A 22,387-nucleotide genomic window follows, 5' to 3' on the forward strand; every position below is an offset into this window, starting at 1 on the left:
GCAGTGTATTTCGGTCAGTCTGCCTGTTCTGTTCCCCACTCTGTCTCTGGTGGAACTTCTCATCCCCCACATCTCTGGCCTGTACCCCAGCTCTTGTGTGCATGAATAAATAAATCTTTAAAAAATAAAAAAAAAATTAAAAAAAGAAAACAGGAAACAACAAATGTTGTCGGAGATGTGAGAAAAAGGAATTATCCTACACTGCTGGTGGGAATGCAAACTGCTCCAACCACTATGGAAAGTGGCATGGAGTTTTCTCAAACTACTAAAAATGGAGCTACCATGTGACCCAGCAATTCCACTCCTAGGAATCTACCCCAAGGACACAAAAACATTAATTCAAAAGGATACGTGCACCCCTATGTTATTTGCAGCACTATTTGCAATAGTTAAAATATGGAAACAACACAAATGCCCAAAAATAGATGATTGGAATCAAGAAGATGTGAAATATATGCACAAAGGACTATTCAACAATCAAAATAGATAAACTCATGTTGTTTGCAGCACCACGATAATTCATTTTTGCATGGGAACAAAAACATCAAAGAAACTCTTTGTATCAACTTTAACATCAAAAATACGATTACATGAGAAAAACAATTCCATGAAATCAACCTAACATTATAATTTTATTTATGAGGAATTTGTGGTCCAGAAAGATAATCTGATTTGCCTAAAGCCACCCAATAGAAAACTAACAGCACATAAAGACCTATCCAGATGTCTTGAATCATAGTATAGTGCTCTACATAAATTCTTTGAATTTTAACCAATTAAATTATTTCCACTGATTATAAATTTTGAGTAATTATTTTATGAAACTTGAATAAAATTATTGCTATTATGAACAAGTATCTAACAGAGAAGTTGTATAGATGTTTGAGTTCTGAAACAAAGAGTGAGAGGGATCATACAATGACTCCCTGTTCATTGTTTATATGCTGAATTGTTGCCTTACCTTTATTATTAAAGCAAGGGAATTACTTTATCCCTACCTTTTTCAAGTCATTTAGTTATATCCACAGTTTTGAACATGTATATTGTTTATTAACATTTAGCTGAGTCATCATATAAGAAACTAATAAGAGCTCTCAATTTTTCAATAGGAAATGAAAGAAAACCATCATTGTAATATTCAACTTTTATATGGAAATTTTCTATGCTCTGTGGAGTGGTTTTTGTTGAGAAAATTCAATACCTCTTCTCTAATATTCCAATGGTGGTATTATTTAGAAGTACCATTTTTCCCCCATGAGTTCCCAAAAGGATTGTGGATATTTTAGATTTTATTTTTTAATGTACCAACTCCTTTGGTAATTGCAGTTGTAGTTTTCCTTCAGGAAACCCATTTGAAGAATATTTTCTGTTTCTGATCTAAATTACATTTCCTATTCAGGTGCAGCCTAGAGTTCAGAGCAAATAAGTCACTGTTTTTATGCAATGAATGTGAGAGAATCAGGCAGATAATTTAGAGTACATACAAAAAATTCCTTCTTATTTTGGACTCTTGAGTTTTGATATTGTCATCCCACCCACCATCTAGAATTGATAACTGTTTCAGTCAAATCCTAAAATTACTAGCCATGGAATTTTGGAATAAATTAATGAGGAATGAAAGCCAAGGCTCATAAACCTGGCTTTCAGGAGTGTTTATAACTGAAAAAAAAATGTGGCAGCAACACTTACATTTGCAAATAAGACTTTTATCAGTAAGAAAGCCAATCATGGAAATTTAATGAGAAAGAGAGAAATCAGGTGGGTAAGATAGAGAGAAGGAATTAAACTTTGCAATGTCAGGCCAGCACATTTGAAATATTGCAAGTCAAAGGATCCTTCCCATCTTTGTTTCAGAACTAAAACATCTATACTACTTTTCAGTTAGATATTTATTCATAATAACAATAATTTCATTAATGTTCATAAGTTAATTATTCAAACCTTATAAGCAATGGAAATAATTTAATTGGTTAAAATTCTGAGACATTTGATAGGCATCAATAATTCATACCAATCTCTACTTGATCATGCAATGGACTTTATTTCTGTATATCAGCAGCAGCCTGCAATTATATAGTATCATTGATATCACTATTAAAATACCATCTCTACCTGAATATAGAAATATACAGAAAGGTCAAGTTTACAGTAGCAGAAGACAAACTTACCTCAATATAACAATCCACCTTTCTATTTGAATTTTACCCAAATCACTAGAACCATCAATTATACTGAGGAAACTATATTTCCAGTGATTCTCACTAGCTCAGCACAGTCTGAGGTAACACCAGACTTAAAAAGATGGAATATGCAGAGCTAAAACAGAATTTTTAAAGGTCGGGACAAGGGCTGTTTTAATTTGGAGTAAGTAAATACTTCTTGGACTTTTTGTTGTACTTTATTGTACAACAAATAAAGTACCTTTTATGTACTTTATTTACACAGAATCATTGATTCATAATTAAAAATCATCAGAAAAAGTATGAATTCCCAGAAAAAAAATAAGTGAATGTACTGGGTTTTTCCATGCTTCCGAGAATTATTCAAACAATTCAGTAGCTTGCCTATGACTGCACAGCTAGTAAGGGTCAGAACTCAGCTGGCGTAAGAATAACATAAAATCTGCAAACTCTCCCTCACACATGGGAAACAGACATTCATATTGAACCCAGATATTCATTTTCTGGACCAGGATGGGGTCTTCCACCTTTTATCAGTACGGTGTTTCAGGTAGGGTTTGCAGGCAAATGATATTCATACCCAGAGGAAATATCAGTCATTCTAATCTTAAGAGTTCATCTATTCTAACCTTGTCATTGTACAGATAATGAAATAAGAGTCCAACAAAGTTAAATAATTTTTCTGAGTAACATAATGTTGGACTGGAACCTAGTGAGTCACTGTGCTCTTTATAAAGCACCACATGCAATCGTCAGCAACAGTGAATGTCAGCGCAAGTGTATGGATTCCGGCGTTAGACAATCATATCTAAAGCGAAAAGATGGCTATGACCTGCCATGGTATGCCTTTCTATTAAAGATGCCTAGAATCTTCTGAACCACTGTTTCAAAATAGATCCTTCTGCAGATATCTCAGTCTCAAATGACTTTGTCTTGTTTTGATTAATAATATAGCTCCACTGAATAAAGTATACATATATTTGCTGACTATTACAAGTCCAGCACCCTGCTAGATGGTATAAGCTCAGATGAAAGCAGGTGAGATAAAAATTGGTCCCTGATCTCCTGCAAAGCAAAGCAGAATGTTTTTCTCCTGCCAAGCAGAGATGATAAATACAATGAACAGGACATGGAAATATGATCCTTCAAGGAACTGGTAATGGCATTCAGTTTCTTAGGCAGCTGTGCATAAGCTATGTATGAATTGTTTAAAATCTACTTGGGGTGTATCTTCTTTTCCTCATTTGTTCCTTTACTTGCTATTCTCCTGTTACCTTTTTAGAAATCATTAAAAGAAAGAAGCAAATCAAACAGGGCAGGTTCTGTTTTAGTTCAGTTGCAGCGTCAGCAAGATGAGCGTCAGTGAGTTTAAGGTGGAGCATTTGTGGTACCAGGGGAAATGTTTGTTTTGCTCTTGCTCACATTATCTTGTGTAGCCCATTCCTATCTGCCCAGATCCTAAGATGTGACCCCTGATGGATTCTACGAGTCTATTTTGCAATATCTGCTTATTCTGCACTGACAAAAGCGAATTAAATATCTGATAAAGCTCTAGAGACTAGGAAGCTTTTTCTGCTTACCTGGTGTTTTATCTGTAGAGGAAGTATTGGTTTAATTTACTGGAACCATAACAAATATTCACTGGAAGAATAAAAAGGTCATCTGTGCCTTCTTAGGAATCACTATTAAACCATGAAGTCAGTGTGTATGCCTGTGCTAAAACCTCTGAATTCTAAAAAGGTTACTTGCTAACTATCCTCTCTGTAGCAAATGACCACATAGCTGTAGAGTAACAGCTTAAAGTAAGTTCTCTTTGATGTTGATTTCCCTGTTCTCTTATAATGGTCAGGGTGTAAATTGTAACCTGTAAAAAAAAAAAGGTACAACTATCTGACTTCAGTAAAGGAAAGCTCATTAAAACAAAACAAAACTGAATAGACTTGTTAACCAAATTTATAGCAAGTTGCCAAGATTGGCAGAATGGCTTTATCCCTGCCAGGATGTCTAACCCAAAGCAGTATGTTACAAAGCAGTCAGGAGGAGGACAAAGCTGATTATAATACCCTTATAATATTAAAAAGCAAAATTGAAACCCCAGATTGCTTAAGTCCTTTTTAAACAGAGAGTTGTTTTGGCTGACATGTCTACCAAGTGTCTTCTTGAAGCTGAGAGCTTCTCTTCATTCATTCAGAAAGTGTTTGGTGAACATCTACTATATCATAGACATTTAATTAGGCCCTAGAGGATACAGGAATGAAAGAGTCTGGGAATTTGCCCTTGATAAGCTCAAAATCTAATAAAGGAGAGGGAGTTGCCAATAAGTTATTATAATACATCATGATAAATGTACTGAATATGTTTTTCTAATAGAAGATGTTTGGGAACATCTGCAGGCTCAGCATATTTGTTTTTGAATGTGGTAGAAAGATATGGATTCTTTCACAGTAAAAATACTTATATATCAAAATCATTAATATAATAAATAGTAATAAGGAACCATCATTTATTATTTTATTGTTATTGCTTGTATTGGTGATCAAATGCTGTACTGATAGCTAAATTCTTCCATTTTACTACTGAGGAAATTGAGCCTCAGAATTTAATAAGTTTTTAATATAAAAATTATCTTTACATTAGATGTCACCAAGAGGGCAATAGGCCAGGTCCTTTTTTTTTTTTTTTTATTTCAAAGAGGAACACTAACAATTAACCAAAAAGACACCACACTGAAAGAGTTCCATGACTTGGATGAAACTGAAACATCTCTTGGGCATCAGACCCAATCAATATATACTTCAAAAATACAACACAGCAACAAACATAGTGGTGCAGGTGTTCTTCTGAATCAATGTTTTTGTATCCTTTGGGTAGATCCCTTGGAGTGGAATTGCCGGGTCATATGGTAACTCCATTTTAGTAGACTGAGGAACCTCCAGACAGCTTTCCATAGTGGCTGGACCAGTTTGCACTCCCACCACCAATGTAGGAAAATAAATTATGCTAAGTGAAATAAGGAAGAAGGAAAAAGAAAAATATCTGATGGTTTCACTTATAGCAGGAATATAGGGGAATCAAATAAAAGACATCAGTGTAAAAGTACAAAACACAAGATAACAAAAACAGACAATTATAAATCAGAGACATACTGCAGGGGAGGAGAAGGGAGAGGGATCAGAGGGAAGGAGGTTGGAGAACAGGGGACTGAAGTGATGGTGCATGGGTGCATTGGGGATGGAAATTCCATTGGGGACTATACCTGAGGGGGTAGGGGGAAGCAAATATTGTTTAAAAATGAACAAAAATGAAAAAAAATTAAAAATTTAAATTTAAATTTAAAAAAATGCAACACAGCATTAATCAAGCTTCATTGAACTGAAGGTGAATGTAAAGAAATGCCTGGAAGTTGTGATATGGGATGGGGAATACAGATGGAAGGGCCATTGGCTCAGCCAAGAAGTTGGGAGGAGAGAAAGGGAAATGGAATGAAAACATACACCCTTAGAGAGAGGAACCATGATGCAGAAACTGGGTGATGCACAGTCTCAATACCCTCATAATGTAAAGAACAAAGGTGGCCCTTTAAATTGCATGACCCCTCCCCCACACTTCAGGGTGGTACTGACTTCATGAAGCATACCTACAGTGACAAAATTTTGTCTCAGAGCTGGAACCCCAGCAAGGAGGAATTTTGCTCCTGACCCTCCCTGTCACATCATTTTCATCAGTGACTGGATACCTCCAGGTCCCTACCTTTTGTTAGTGACTCAGCATTGCAAAAATAAACACTTCTAAGTAACAACAGAATTGAGCAAAGGCAAAGCAAGTCAAATCAAATCATACCACCATCTGCAGAAAAAGTAAAATCAATTAAATTAAGTCACTGCTACTGATAATTTTATTTGTTTTAATTAAAATTTTATTATATTTTAAATGTTTTATTTATTTATTTATTTTTGTTTTTAAACATCCTTGTTTATTTTTTGACAACATAGGATTTCTCCCCTTAGTTGATTCTCTTACAGAGCAGGGAGAGGAGCACCCCAGAACCCCCAAAACTGCCTAATCTAAATAGGTTCTACCATCTGCTGTATTAAGACATGTAAGACAGTTAATGGAAAGGGATTTTAATACAATTAACATGTAACAAAGAAAAGACAAAGAATGTAGTTTCCAAATCAAGCACCCAAAGTTACCCATGCCCTCATGGGTAAAAGTCCAGCCAAATAGGATTGACCCAAAGCAAGGCCAAAAAGCCTGACACAAGTCTAAAGCATCTTCCAGGGGGAACCCATAGAAAAGGGTCAGAAACAGCCAGATAAGTGTGGGAGGAAAAGAGCAAAATCAAAATCAAGATAAAAGGTACCGTTGTTGGGCTTCCCCGGTGGTGCAGCAGGTTTAGCGCAGCGCTGTGAAGCTGTCTGCAGCCTCTGCAGTGCGGGTTCAATTCCTGGCCTGCCAGGGAGATTACCACATGGTGTGGCAGATCTCTCCTGTCTCGCCCACTGCTCCCCTCAGCAGTGCCTTTGGTCTGTCTGTATGTTCTGCTCCCCTCTCTGTCTCTGGTGAATCCTCTCACCCTCCCACACCTCTGGCCTGCACCCCAGCTATTGTATAAATAATAAATAAATAAATATATAAATAAATAAATACAATTTAAAGCAGAATAAAACAAAAAAAAAAAAGCTACCATTGTTAACCTCCACACAGGTCTCTCATCTGTTCACCCAGTCCAGGACCAAAAAGCAAGAAGTTTCTTCATATATTACTCTGCTGCACATGCCACCTCCAGGTCTCCTTGCTCTCCACACTGCTTCCTTCCTAACTAGTCTCCTCTCCAGATTCTTTTCCCTGCTCAGCCCCACCCTCCCTGGATGGGGCAGGGAACCTGTAACCTTCCCTTTTCCTGGAGACCAACCTGTTATAGTAACAATAATTTAAAAAATATAGGAAAATCTAAAGCAACATATTAGAAGATAATTATATATAATGCATGGCATCTTGGATCCTCAAAAGAATGTGACTCACAAGGAAAGAAAAACTCTCCAAAATCCAACTACAGAGACATGGAAGATTATATCTTCCATATAAACATGGAAGAGACAGGGAAGATTATACAACAAAATTGTTATATAAATAAAATTAAAGACATAAAACACCAAAAGGCAAGTCAAAGTGATGTAAGAGAACTCCAAAAAGCATATCAATGAGATGTGATAATATTCAGGAAAAAAAATTGAATGACCTGATAAATAGCCAATGAAAAATAAGGTAAGAATCAAATATTTAAATAAGATAATAACAGAAATTCAGTATGTAAATAGCTTGATTAATGAGATGAAAAACGTTCTAAAGAAAGCTAAGAAAACAGAATAGACCAAATGAAGGATTGAATCAGTGACCTCTAAAATATTAATGCAGAAAGGAGGCAGATGAAAGAAGAGAAAGATATAAGGTATAAAAATATACAAAGAAGCACAATCTAACAATATAAGAACTATCTAACAGCATAAGATGAATGGGTATCCAGAAGGGGAAATGACAAAGGGGAATAGACTGTTTGATATTATTATTATTATTATTAAAATTGTATTATTATGATTATTATTGAAGGAAATGTTTTAAACCTGTTTTAAATATGCAAGTCCTTGAAGTCAAAAGAATACCAGGTTATATAAATGCAAAGATATCTATGTCAAGATACAAAGCAGTGAAACTATTATGAATTTTAGGTATAAAAAATATTTAAAGAACTCAAGTAATTAAGCACTTACCTTATAAAGGTACTCCAATCATGCTTTCATCAGCCTTCTTAGCAAAATTTCTAAAGACCAAGAGATAATTGATTGACATATTCAAAATGCCCAAAGATAAAAGATGCTAGCCAAAACACATTATCCTGCAAGACTCTTTTTCAGAAATGAGGGAGAAATAAAAATCTTCCCAAACAAAACTGTATGAGTTTGCCAACATTATGTATCCCCTACAAAAAACATTAAAAGGAGCTTTTCCATCTAAATCAAATAGAAGAAAGTCTATAAAAATCAAATAAGGAAATGGATGGAAAATAGAAAATGTTGGTGAGCAGCATTATTAATATATCAATAATCACCATAAATGTAAATTGACTGAATTTACCAATCAAAGGAACAGACTGGTTTTATCAAAAAATAACCCCAACTTTCTTCTGACTCCAGGAGACACATATGAGCTCCAAAGATAAACAGAGGGTCAAAGTAAAAGGTTGTAAAACAATTCTATAAGAACACTGTAACTGGGCTTCCCGGTGGTGTAGTGGGTTGAGTTCAGTGCTCTGAAGCTGCCTGCAGCCTCTGCAGTGCAGGTTCAAGTCCTGGCCGGCCAGGGAGATTCCCACATGGTGCGGCAGACCTCTACTGTGCGCCTGCTGCTCCCCTTAGCACTGCTTTCAGTCCGTCTGCTGTTCTGCTCCCCACTCTATCTCTGGTGAATCCCCTCACCCTCCTGTGCCTCTAACTTGTACCCCAGCTATGGTATAAATAAAAAAATCTTAAAAAAAAAAGAAAACTGTAACCTAAAAAAACCAATAATAACCATACACACACATACAAACACACATACACATGCTATTAGAATAGCTATATATATGCTATTAAAATGTGTGTGTGTGTGTGTGTGTGTGTGTGTATCAGGTAAGATAAACTTCCAGCTGGAAAAGGAAATAAGAGATAGGTGTGGACACCATATGACTTAAGAGATCTTTAATTACTAATGAGGACATCAAGAGAACATAACAATGATCAATATATATGTGCTAAATTAAGGATCATCAAAATATAAAATGCAAAAAAAAAACATTCATTATCAATATGATAGGACTTCAACATCCCAACTTATGTTATGGAGAAAACATCCGGGCAGGAAAACAAACAAACAAGGAAACAATCATCTTAAATGAAATATTAGATGAGCTTAACTTAGCAGACATCTATAGGATACTTCACCCCCTGTAGTTGAATACACATTCTTCTCAACTGTATACTGTACTTTCTTGAGCATTGACTACATGTTGGGTCACAAAACAAATAGCAATAAATTCATGAATATTGAAATAATATCAACTATCTTTTCTTGACACAAAGTTATCAAACTAAAGATCAACCACAAAATAAAGGCAGGAGAAACCTCAAATATGTGCAGATTTAACAACGTGCTACTGAATTACTCTTAAGTTAGTGAGGAAATATAATGAAAAATTAAAAAAAAAATACATGGAGAGAGGGCGGATCAACATGGTGGGGAGGAAACGCCGCTAGTAAGATCTCTTACGCTGCGAGTAAGATCTCCCATTAAAAAAAAAAGTTAATAGGGAGGAAAAGCAGCAGGTCCCAGTGAGAACTGGGACACGGAAGATAAACGGACGACCCCAACAAACTACCAGAAGAAGAAATTTGCCATAAAAGAGGACTAGAAGGGAGGAAAGCTCAGAACCCTGCTACTCTCCCCCACCCACAAAGTCGGCACTCTCCGACCAACAGAAAGGAGGAAAAAACAAAAAAAAAAAAACCTAAAACAACCAACAAGAACAAACTGCGCATCAAGCAGGACTGTGAGTGGAAAGGAACTATTTCAGCCACCACACCCCACGAACTGGAGCTGTGGAGAACCCTGCAGGATTCGCCACAGAGGTGAAGGAATGGCTACAGGCACCATTAGAAAAAAAACAAAGACTCCTGGAGACCTACAAACAGCCCCAGCCCAGCCGGTAAGCTTGTGCAGAAAAGCGGTGCTTGATGCGGATCACGGCTGCCCAGGTCCCCACGCCTATGACCTAGGCTTGCGGGGAGATGCGCAGGGGCCCTCACTGAGGTCCATGTCCCTCACTGAGTAATCAGAAACCAGGCACCAGATCACAGGAGCTGGGTGCAAAAAGCGCCATTTCTATAGACACTGAACTGGGCTACAGCCCGCGTCCTGGACCTGAGGGCTTTGTGACTGAGACCCGGGGCATGAAATTCGGGGCATGGGTTCCCCACAAAGGTGGGGCACAAGGCAGACACAGCACCCCAAAGCCATTGAGGCTTTCCCCACCACTCCCACTCTGTTCCCCGTCCCACTGGGTGAAAAAAAACGGCTCCCCAAAGACACTAGGAGAGATCTCTGGCGCCACCTAGCGACCAGAAAAGAAATCACCAACACCCCATAGAATAGGGACCTTTCTTCAGTAAAGACTGCTTGAAACCTGCAGAAGGCTCCCTGAGGAGCCAGAGGTGATCTGGGAAGTTCACCCATGCCAGACCTATTCTGGCCTGCAGTCTGAGCCCAGAGGGGGAGCGGGAACCCATGGCCGGGCAGACCGGGCAAACAGGGAGTACGTCCTGCATCGCCATTTTAGAACAGGGACATTTCTTCAGTAAAGACTGCCTGAAACTGGCAGATGGCTCCTGGAGGAGCCAGAGGTGAGCTGGGAAGTACACCCATGCCAGGCCCCTTCTGGCCTGTAGTCCAAGCCCAGAGGGGGAGCGGGAACCCACCGCCGGGGCAGATCAGGCATACAGGGGAGCGTGCCCCCACATCAGCAGTTTAGAACAGGGACCTTTCTTCAGTAAAGACCAACAGATGGCTCCTGGAGGAGCCAGATGGGAGCGGAGAAATTCACCCAAGATGCTGGCCAGTCCCAGCAACACAGTGTCCCAATGCATACGGCAAATTATAAAACACACAGTAGGGAGTACAAGAACCACACGCAACCTAGCAACTCCTCAGGAAAAAAGCACACCACAAAAAGAAAACCACCCCCCAGATTGCAACAACAGTAACATGGAAGAACTTCTGAGCCTTCCAGAAAGAGAATTTAAATTGACATGATTAAAAAACTGACAGAAGTCATAAAGGAAAACAATGATAAGGGAAAAATAATCAACAATCAGAAGAATGAAATTGAGTCCCTAAAGAGGGAAGTAAAAGAAATGCAGGAGATCAAAGAATTAATGGAGGAACTAATGAACTCTGGGAAATGCAACGAAAGCATAATAGATGAAATGGAAGAACGAATAAGCACTCTTGAAGACACAGAAATAAAAAGAACCAAAACAGAAAAGGAAAGAGAAGTACAAAGGAAAAAGACCGAAGAAAGACTTCGGGAACTATCTGACTCCATGAGGAAATGAAATATAAGAGTTATAGGAATACCAGAAGGAGGGGAGAGAGACCTAGGAACAGAGAAAATATTCAAGGAGATAATTGAAGAGAACTTCCAAAACGTGAAGAAGGAGCCGAAAATTGATATACAAAAGCAAGAAGAACACCAAACTTCCACGACGAAAGGAAAAATACAGCAAGACACATAATTGTAAAGCTCCCAAGAATCCAGGACAAGGAAAAAATAACAAAGCTGACTAGAGGGAAGAAAGAGATAATAGTCAAAGGAAAACCAATCAGGCTGACATCAGACTTCTCCGAAGAAACACTACAGGCAAGGAGAGAGTGGAGGGACATAGTCAACAGACTCCAAGAAAACAGATGGCAACCAAGAATACTCTATCCCGCAAAGCTCTCCTTCCACTATGGAGAAAGAATAAGGACCTTCCCAGACAAACAGAAACTCTGGAATTTCATTACGACTAAAAAAAAAAAACTCCCCCACTCCAAAAAAAACTACAAGGAGTCCTAAAGCCAGAACCTCAGAGGGACGAGTAACAATGAAAGAAGGCCAAAAAACAACAAAAAAAAATTAAAAGAATAAATAAATAAAATCAAAGGAAAGACAAACACAATGGCAAACACAGATGCTAACATATCAATATTAACTCTAAATGTCAATGAAATAAACTCTTCAATAAAAAGACACAGAGTTGCAGGCTGGATTAAGAAACAAAACCCAACCTTTTGCTGTCTCCAGGAAACATATTTAGCTACAAAAGATAAAAATAGACTCAAAGTTAAAGGATGGAAAACAATCCTACAAGCAAATGGACCAAAAAAGAAAGCAGGAACGGCTATACTTATATCAGATAAAACAGATTTCAAACTCAAAAAAATAAAAAGAGACCCCAACGGTCACTACATTATGATCAAGGGGATAATACTTCAAGAAGAAATAACACTCATCAACATATATTCACCAAACAAAGGAGCACCAAAATATATCAGACAACTATTGTCATCTCTGAAAACAGACATCAGAGAAAACACATATGTAGTGGGAGACTTCAACACACCACTATCAACAATGGATAGATCAACAAGACAAAAAATAAGTAAAGACACCAAAGCTCTAAATAACGACCTAGAGCACTTGGGCTTACCAGACATCTATATAACCCTAAGCCACAAAAAAAAAAAAGGAGTACACATTTTTCTCAAGCGCACATGGATCATTCTCCAGGATTGATCATATACTGGGACACAAGACAAACATCAACAGATACACCAAGTTGAAATCATACAACCATCTTTTCTGATTATGAAGGCATCAAACTAGAAATAAACCATAAAAAGAAGGCAAGGAACTTTCCTACCTCATGGAGATTGAAAACCACACTACTGGAAGACCACTGGACTAATGAGGAGATCAAAGAAGAAATTAAAAAATTCTTTGAATTGAATGACAAGGAGGACACCAATTTCCTAAATGTATGGGATGCAGCAAAAGCAGTAATAAGAGGAAAATATATAGCAATAGAGGTTCACATCAAGAAACAAGAAAGAACTCAAAGAAACAACCTAATCTCGAAGCTCAAAGATCTAGAAAAAGAACAACAAGAAAACCCCAAAACCAGTAGAAGAAAAGAAATAATAAAAACCAAAGCAGTAATAAATGAAATCGAAACTAAAAAAACAATCCAAAAGATCAATGAAACCAAGAGTTTGTTCTTGAAAAAAATCAGTAAAATAGACAAACCCCTAGCCAGGCTCACAAAGGAAAAAAGGAAGAAAGCACAAATAAACAGGATCATAATTGAAAGAGGAGAAATCACAACGGACACAGCAGAAATCAAAAGAATAATCAGTAACTACTATGAATAGTTATATGGAAACAATTTCAACAATCTAGAGGAGATGGACATTCCTACAACTCTACAATCTCCCAAAGCTAGATAAAGAAGAAATAGAACACTTAAACAGATCAATTACAGGCAGCGAATTTGAAATGGTAATCAAAAACCTCCCCAAAAACAAAAGCCCAGGACCTGATGGATTTACAAATGAATTCTACCAAACATTCAGAGACGAATTAGTGCCTATCCTTCACAAACTCTTCCAAAAAATTGAGAAGGAAGGGACAATACCAAACACGTTCTATGAAGCCAACATTACACTAATACCAAATCCAAACAAGGACAACACAAAAAGGAAAAACTACAGGCCAATATCCCTAATGAACACTGATGCAAAAATCCTCAATAAATTTTAGCTACCAAAATCCAACAATGTATCCATAAGATAATTCACCACGACCAAGTAGGATTCATTCCAGGGACACAAGAATGGTTGAACATCTGAAAATCCATCAACATTATCCAACACATCAACGAAAAGAAATATAAAAAACATATGATAATATCAATAAATGCTGAGAAAGCTTTTGACAAAGTGCAACACCCATTCATGATAAAAGCCCTTGAAATTCTTGGGATACAAGGAACATACCTGAACATTATAAAGGCCATATATGACAAGCCAACAGCCAGTATCATTCTCAATGGAGAGAAGCTAAAAGCATTTCCATTAAGATCTGGAACAAGACAAGGATGACCACTCTCACCACTGTTTTTCAATATAATACTGGAAGTCCTAGCCAGAGCAATAAGACAAGAGAAAGACATCCAAGGAATCCAAATAGGAAAAGGAGAAGTCAAACTATCACTATTTGCAGATGATATGATAATATACATAGAGAACCCCAAAAACTCCACAGAAAAACTAATTCAACTCATGAATCAGTTTAGTAACGTGGCAGGATACAAAATCAACAAGCAAAAGTCAGTAGCCTTCCTATGCACAAACAATAAATCTGAAGAAGAAGAAATAAAAAAAAATCCCTTTTATTATTGAAACAAAAAAAATCAAATACTTGGGAATAAATCTAACAAAAGAGGTAAAGGACCTATACAAAGAAAACTATAAAACACTGTAGAAAGAAGTAGAAGAAGACACAAAGAAATGGAAAGACATCCCTGCTCATGGATTGGAAGAATAAACATTATTAAAATGGCCATCCTACCAAAAGCAATATACAGATTCAATGCTATTCCAATAAAAATTTCGATAACATTCTTCAAAGAAATAGAACAATTATTGATGAAATTCATATGGAATCACAAAAAACCCCGAATAGCCAAAGCTCTCCTGAAAAAAAAAAGAAGGGAATGGAGGCATCACACTCCCAGACTTCAAACTATACTACAAAGCCATAATCATCAAAACTGCATGGTATTGGAACAAGAACAGACACACAGACCAATGGAATTGAATAGAAAATCCAGAAATAAACCTACAGATTTATGGTCAACTAATCCGTGACAAAGGAGCAAAGACTATGCATTGGAACAAAGAAAGTTTGTTCAATAAATGGTGCTGGGAAAACTGGGTCGCTACATGCAAAATAATGAAGCTTGACCACTACCTCACACCATACACAAAAATCAACTCAAAATGGATTAAAGAACTAGATAGAAGACCTGAAACCTTAAAATACATAGGAGGAAATATAGGCGAAACACTACAGGATATGCACGTCAAAGACATCTTTACAGACACATCACCCAAAGCAGTGATAGTGAAGGCAAAGAAAAACAGCTGGGACTACATCAAATTAAAGAGCTTCTGCACAGCAAAAGAGACAATAACAAAAACAAAGAGAAACCCCACCAACTGGGAGAACATTTTTGCACCCAACACTAATGATAAAGGACTGATCACAAAAATCTGCAAAGAGCTGATGAGATTCAACAACATAGAAAATAATCTTGTCAAAAAATGGGCAGAATAGCTAAAAAGAAACTTCTCTGAAGAGGAAATGCAAATCCCTACAGGCATATGAAAAAATGTTCAACATCACTTGTAATCAGGGAAATGCAAATCAAAACTACATTGAGATACCATCTTACACCAGTGAGAATGGCACATATTAAAAAACTAGCAACAATAAATGTTGGCAAGGATGTGGAGAAAAAGGAACTCTCCTGGTGGTGGAACTCTATTGGTGGGCGTACAAACTGGTCCAACCACTATGGAGAGCTGTGTGGAGATTTCTGGACCTACTAAACATAGAGCTTCCATATGATCCAGCAATTCCACTCCTAGTTATTTACCCAAAGGACACAGAAACATCAATTCCAAAGAGCACCTGCACCCCTATGCTTATAGCAGCACTGTTTACAATAGCTAAGCGTTGGAAACAACCCAAATGCCCAAAAATAGATGACTGGATCAAGAAGTTGTGGTACATATACACCATGGAATATTACTCAGCATTCAAAAAAGATAAACACATGCAATTTGCAGCAACATGGATGGCGCTGGAAGGGATCATGCTCAGCAAAATAAGCCAGAAAGAAAAAGAAAAATACCGGATGGTCTCACTCACAGCAGGAATCTAGAAAACTTACATAAGGGACCAGGAAAATGAATAACTATAAGAAAGTGAAAATCAAAATCAACAACTATGTACCAGAGACACTATGAACCAGAGACACTCTATGGAGGAAGGGATGTGGGAAGGGAAGGAATTGGGTTCAAAATTAGGGTGTTGCAATTGTATGGGGAATATGAAAATTAAATTTATTTAAAAAAACACATGGAAGTTAAAGACACAGAAGTTATGAGCCATCAAAAATATTAGCAAATGTTGTGCTAAGGGGGAAGTATATGAACAATAAAGGCCTACATCATGAAACATCAAATATCTCAAATAAACACTTAAGTTTTACCTTAAGAAGAACAAACAAAGCCAAAAATATTAGAAGTAAGGCAATTAAAAGCAATCAGAATGAAAATAAACAACATGGAAATAAAAAAGTAAACCAGTTCAAAAGATCAATACAGACAAAAACCAATTCTTTAAAAAGATAAATAGAATACAGAAACTTCTAGCCAGTTTGTAACAGAAAAGAAAGAAAACTAATAATTAGAAACAAAAACAAAAGAAGATTTATAATATATATCTCAAAAAAACAGAGCATCATAAGAGACTACTATCAAGATCTTCATGCCGCTAAATTGAATTGCATAGAAGAATAAACAAATTCTTAGACACATGCAACCTTCTAAGACTGAATCAGAAAGACATAGAAAACAACAGACCAATTACAAGCAAGGAAATTGAAAGAACAGTCAAAAGTCTCCCAGAGCACAAAAAGCTCAGAACCAGACAGGTTTCCTAATGAGTTCTATCATACCTTCCAAGAGGAACTAATACCTATCCTTCTCAAATTCTTCCAAAATACTGAGGAAGAAGGAATGCTTTCAAGAACATTTTATGAGGCCAAAACTACTAATAAAAAAACCAGACCTCACATCACACACACATACACACAACAACAAACAAAAAAATCCTGCAACAAATAACCTCGATGCACATGGATGCTAATATCCCCAGCAAAATCTTAGCAAACTGAATTCAGCAACACATTAAAAATATCATACATCCTGACCAAGTGGGATTTATTTCAGGAATACAAGGATGCTTCACCAAATGAAAATCAATTAATGCAATTCACCATACCAACAAGAGGAGAGAGAAAATATAATATGATCCTATAAATAAGTGCAGATAAATTATTCAAGAAGATTCAATGTCTATTTTTGATAAAACCCTCAAAGCCGGAAAGGAAAGGTACATATTTTACTATAATAAAGGTCATATACAATAAACCCAAAAATATGATCATAATCAATCTTGAGAATATGAAAACTTTTCTTTAAAATCAGGACCAAGATAAGAATATCAACTTTCAATTAGAAAAGAGAATCCAAGTTGTGAAAGAAGAGGCAAAACTATTATTACTATTACTATACACAGATGATATAAATATATATAGGGAGAGAGACAGAAGCCTCAAAATTTCACTGAAGATAAATATTAGAAACAACATATCATCTTGGTGAAGATACAAAACCATACAAAATCTGTTGTGTTTCCATATTCAAACAATGAACTAGAAGAGGAAAGAAATCAAGAAAACAATTCCATTTGCAATTGAATCAAAAGAATTAAAAAACTAGGAATAAATTTAACAAAAGGAGGGTGAAGTTCTGTAAACAATGAAAACCATAGAACTGTCAAAAGCAATAGAAGACACAAAGAAATGGAAAGTTATATTGTATTCATAATAGGAAGAATTATCATTGTTAAAATGGCCATCTTATCCAAAGTAGATTCAGTGCAATATTTGATAGATTTGGTGCAAATTTGTAAAAATTTCATTTTTCAGAGAAATAGAGCAAACATAGAAATTTGCATAGGTATAGGAATAAAAGCAATATGCTGTTAGAATAAAGGTAGGCATGCAATCCAATGGAATAGAATTGAGAGTCAAGAAGTAAACCCAACAAGAGGAGAGAGAAAAACAGGACAGTAACATGCAAAGGAATGAAACAGTTTCACACTATACACAAGGATTAACCCAAAAATAATTGAAGACATGGATGTAAATCCTGAAACCACAAAATACATAGAAGAAAACATAGGCAATAAATACATTTGGTGTTTTGGGAGAACAGTTTACATTAAGGGAAACAAAAAAAAGAATAAGTCTTAGAACTACAACAAACTAAAAAGGTTGTGCAGAGTGAAAGAAACAATTAATAAAATAATAAAATCTACTGAGTGGTAGAAAATATTTGCACATCCTAATCTGACAATGGGTATCATCAAAGATCTAAAATAATTCATATAATTTGACATAAAGAAAAAAATTAATCAAAACTTGGACAGAATATATAAATAAACACTTTTCCAAAGAAGATATGCAGATGGACAAGAGGCAAATGAAAAAATGTTCATCATCATTTATCATCAGAAAAATATGAATCAAAACCACATGGAGTTACCACCTTATGTCTGTAAGAATGACCCATATCAAAAAGACCAGAAACAATAATTGTTTCTATGGTGTGAAGAAAATGAACCCTGATAGACTTTGGTGGTGTGTAGACAGGTCCAGTTCCTATGAAAACAATATGGGAGTTTATCAAAATACTAAACATAGATCTACCATATGATACAACAATTCCATTCCTTGGTATCTACCTGAAGAATACAACAAATGCTATTTGAAGGGATGTATGTGTGTCTATGTTCATTACAGCACTATTAACAATAGCCAAGTTATGGAATCAAATTAAGTACTAAGGATAGATATGTAGATTAAGAAGATGTGGTACATATGCACAAGGGAATACTACACAGCTTTATAGATAAATTCTTGACATTTGCAACAACTCAGATGGTACTAGAGGGGATTAGGTTAAGTTAAATCAGTGAAAGACAAATATTGATGGTTTCACTCTTAAGTGTAAGAGATTATTGCCTAAGAATTTTTGGAAAAAAAACAAAAGAACACCAAAACAAAAATTAAACCCTAGAAATATTACTGTAAAATTAAGGTTACCGAAGTGGAAGGATTTGGGTGGAAAGGAAAGGGAAGAAGGAGTTCCATTGACTTCGTGGATAACTTACTGATGGATGTGATGTGATAAGACATTTGAAGAGGTGTGAAAAATATCCTTAAGTTATATATAGTGTTGTAAAACAACATAACCTTAATAAAAAATAATACGCTTTGTGTTCATCAGTAGGGCTTTGGCTATTTGTGACTTTTTGTGGTTCCATATGAATTTCATCAGTATTTGTTGATTTCTTTGAAGAATGTCATTGAGATTTTTACTGGAATAGCATTGAATCCGTTTATTGCTTTTGGTAGCATGGACATTTTAATAATGTTAATTCTTCCAATCCATGACAGGGGATGTCTTTCCAGTTCTTTGTGTCTTCTTCTATTTCTTTTAACAGTGTTTTATAATTTTCTTTGTACGGTATTTCACATCTTTTGTTAGGTTTATTTCCAAGTATTTGATTATTTTTGTTTCAATTATAAAAGGGATGATTTTCTTGATTTCTTCTTCTTCAGATTGATCATTTGTGTATAGGAAGGCTACTGATTTTTGTGTGTTGATTTTGTATCCTTCTAATTTAATGAATTGGTTGATTATTTTGAGTAGTTTTTCCGTGGAGTTTTTAGGGTTCTGTATGTATATTATCATATTGTCTGCAAATAATGATAGTTTTATTTCTTCTTTCCCTATCTGGATTCCCTGTATGTCTTTCTCTTGTCTTATTGCCCTGGCTAGGATCTCCAGTATTATATTGAAGAACAGTGATGAGAGAGGACATAATTGTCTTTTTCATGATCTTAAAGGAAAGACAAGCTATACTACAAAGCCATAATAATTAAAACAGTCTGGTATTGGAACAAAAACATACACACAGACCAATGGACCTGAATAGAGAGCCCAGAAATAAAACCACACTTATATGGACAACTAATCTTTGATAAAGGAGCAAAGAATATGCAATGGAAAACAAACAGTTTGATAAATAAATGGTGCTGGGAAATCTGGACCACCACATGCAAAAAAATGACACCTAGACTACTATCTCTCACCATTCACAAAAATCAACTCAAAATAGTTAAAAGAAATAGACATAAGACCTGAAACCATAAAATATATAGAAGAAAATATATGTAAAACACTACAAAACATACATAGCAATAAAATCTTTAAAGACTCATTATCAAAAGCAAAGAAAGTCAGGGAAATGATAAACACCTGGGATAACATCAAACTGAAAGCTTCTGCACAGCAAAAGAGACATTAAGCAAAACAGAAAGACACCCCACTGATTGGGAACAAATCTTTGCACTCCAGTCAACTGATAATGGACTGATCACAAAAATATACAAAGAACTCACAGGACTCAACAAAAACAAAATAAATAATCCAGACAAGTAATGGGCAGAACAACTTAAAAGACATTTCTCCAAAGAGGAAATGCAAATGGCCAACAGGCACGTGAAAAAATGTTTAGCATCCCTTATAATCAGGGAAATGCAAATTAAAACTCCATTGAGATACCACCTTACACCAGTAAGAATGGCGCATATCAAAAAAACAAGCAACAACATATGTTGGCAAGGATATGGTAAAATAAGAACACTCCTACAATGCTGGTGGGAATGTAAACTGGCCCAACCACTATGGAACACTGTCTGGAATTTCCTCAATCTACTAAAAATGGAGCTACCATATAACCTGGCAATTCCACTCCTAGGGATTTGCCCAAAGGACACAAAAACATTGATTCAAAAGCCCATGTGTACACCTATGGTAATTGCAGCGCTATTTACAATAGGTAAAACCTGGAAACAACCCAAATGCCCAAAAATAGATGACTGAATCAAGAAGATGTGGCATATATACACAATGGAATATTATTCAGCGATCAAAAAAGATAAACTCATGTCGTTTGCAGCAATGTGGATGGAGCTAGAAGATATTAATCTTAGTGAAATTAGCCAGAAAAATATCAGATAGAATATAGGAGAAACAAATTAAGACATCAGTGTAAAAAATAATAACAGTACGGAACACAAAAAAGCCAAAATGGTCAATTATAAATCAGAGATATACTGTAGGAGAGGAGGAGGGAGATGCATCAGAGGGAAGGGAGGGAGGCGCACAGGAGACTGTGGTGATGGTGCATGGGGTCCATTGGTGAAGGAAACTCTATGGGGACTACACCTGAGGGGTGGGGTAAGCAAATATTGTTTAAAAATGAACAATGATGTAAAAGATAAAAAAATAAAAAATTGATTTACAATACTAAAAAAATATATTTTTTAATGTATTACTTTTGCATGAAAGCTATCTTTGAATTTTTTCAGTACTCAAACTATTCAAACTTTGAAAACACACAAAGGAATTACTTTCTGCCAGCACTCTGAAAAAGGTGACTTAGAAAGAAAAACAAAGTACAAGAATTTGCAACTGCCAGATCAAATTATAAAAAGAGGTGAGGATGTCATCAGACCAAAAATACAGCCACTTAGCAACTATTTGAGGGTTATGGTTCTCGGGTCTATCCCACCCACCTGTCTTTGCAGAATCAATCTTTAGAGAAGAAGATATGGAAATGGGAGTGGGAAGAGTGGGAAGATTCTATCAACTAGGATGATTTGCTTTTTCAAAGAGCTGTAATATGACATCCTTTTCTCAATTAAACCAGTTATTCACAGGTTGGCTAGTGATAGCACAAGTTCTGAGATATTTGGATAATCGATGCTGGAGTTCAATGTGGTGGTTAAATAAGCTGGCCATCCTAGGATCCAATATGTTAATCAGAAATGGGGCATATTCAAGGAACTGCTGACTAAACAATAATGAAATTTCCTACATCTCGTCCCTTTTCTTTGGATTCTATTGGAGGCATCTGTCACTGTGACCTTGGTGTTTTGCTATTATTATTTTCTGTGAATTAGATAATCACTATAGAGTCCACGTATTCAGTAATGTTAAAGAAATCATAATTTTTAATGGTTTTAAAAATTCCAAACCAATAATAGCAAGAATCCAAGTCTTGCAATGAGCAGTAAGTGGTAGATTCACAGCACCCCTGAGAGTCAGAAACCTACTCATTCTGTGACCTTGACAGTTACTTTTTAAAACTAGATACGTTGGGCCTCCCCTAGTGGCGCAGTGGTCAAATGCTGGGCTGCGAAGTTGCCTGCAGCCTCTGCAGCGCCGGTTCGCTCCCCGCCACCGGCAAGGGTCCCACATGGCCCTCAGACCTCTCCTGCCACCCGCTGTCCCCCTCAGCAGTGTACTTTGGTCCTTCTGCCTGTTCTGCTCTCCGTTCTGGCTCTGGTGAATTCTCTCACCCACCCGTGCTTCTCACTGTACCCAGTGCTTTATGAGCAAATAAAAAAATCTTTAAAAAAAAAAACAAAAAAAAAAACCTAGATATGTCACAAGCTCTTTGACCTCGACACTTGTTTTAACTCCTGTTCCTTTATTTTCTCAACAATGAAATGTAAGATTTAAATTAGATCATTGTTCCCCAAATACAAGTTCATGAAACAGTTGTACCTGGATAAGTTAAAATTATTTCCCAATTACACTCCTGAATATTTGGGGATAAGTCTTAAAATATTCTATATTTTATGGTT

This window comes from Talpa occidentalis, unplaced genomic scaffold (assembly GCF_014898055.3).
Source record: "Talpa occidentalis isolate TD23 unplaced genomic scaffold, MPIMG_talOcc4v2.1 talOcc4.6, whole genome shotgun sequence".
Taxonomy (NCBI): Eukaryota; Metazoa; Chordata; class Mammalia; order Eulipotyphla; family Talpidae; genus Talpa; species Talpa occidentalis.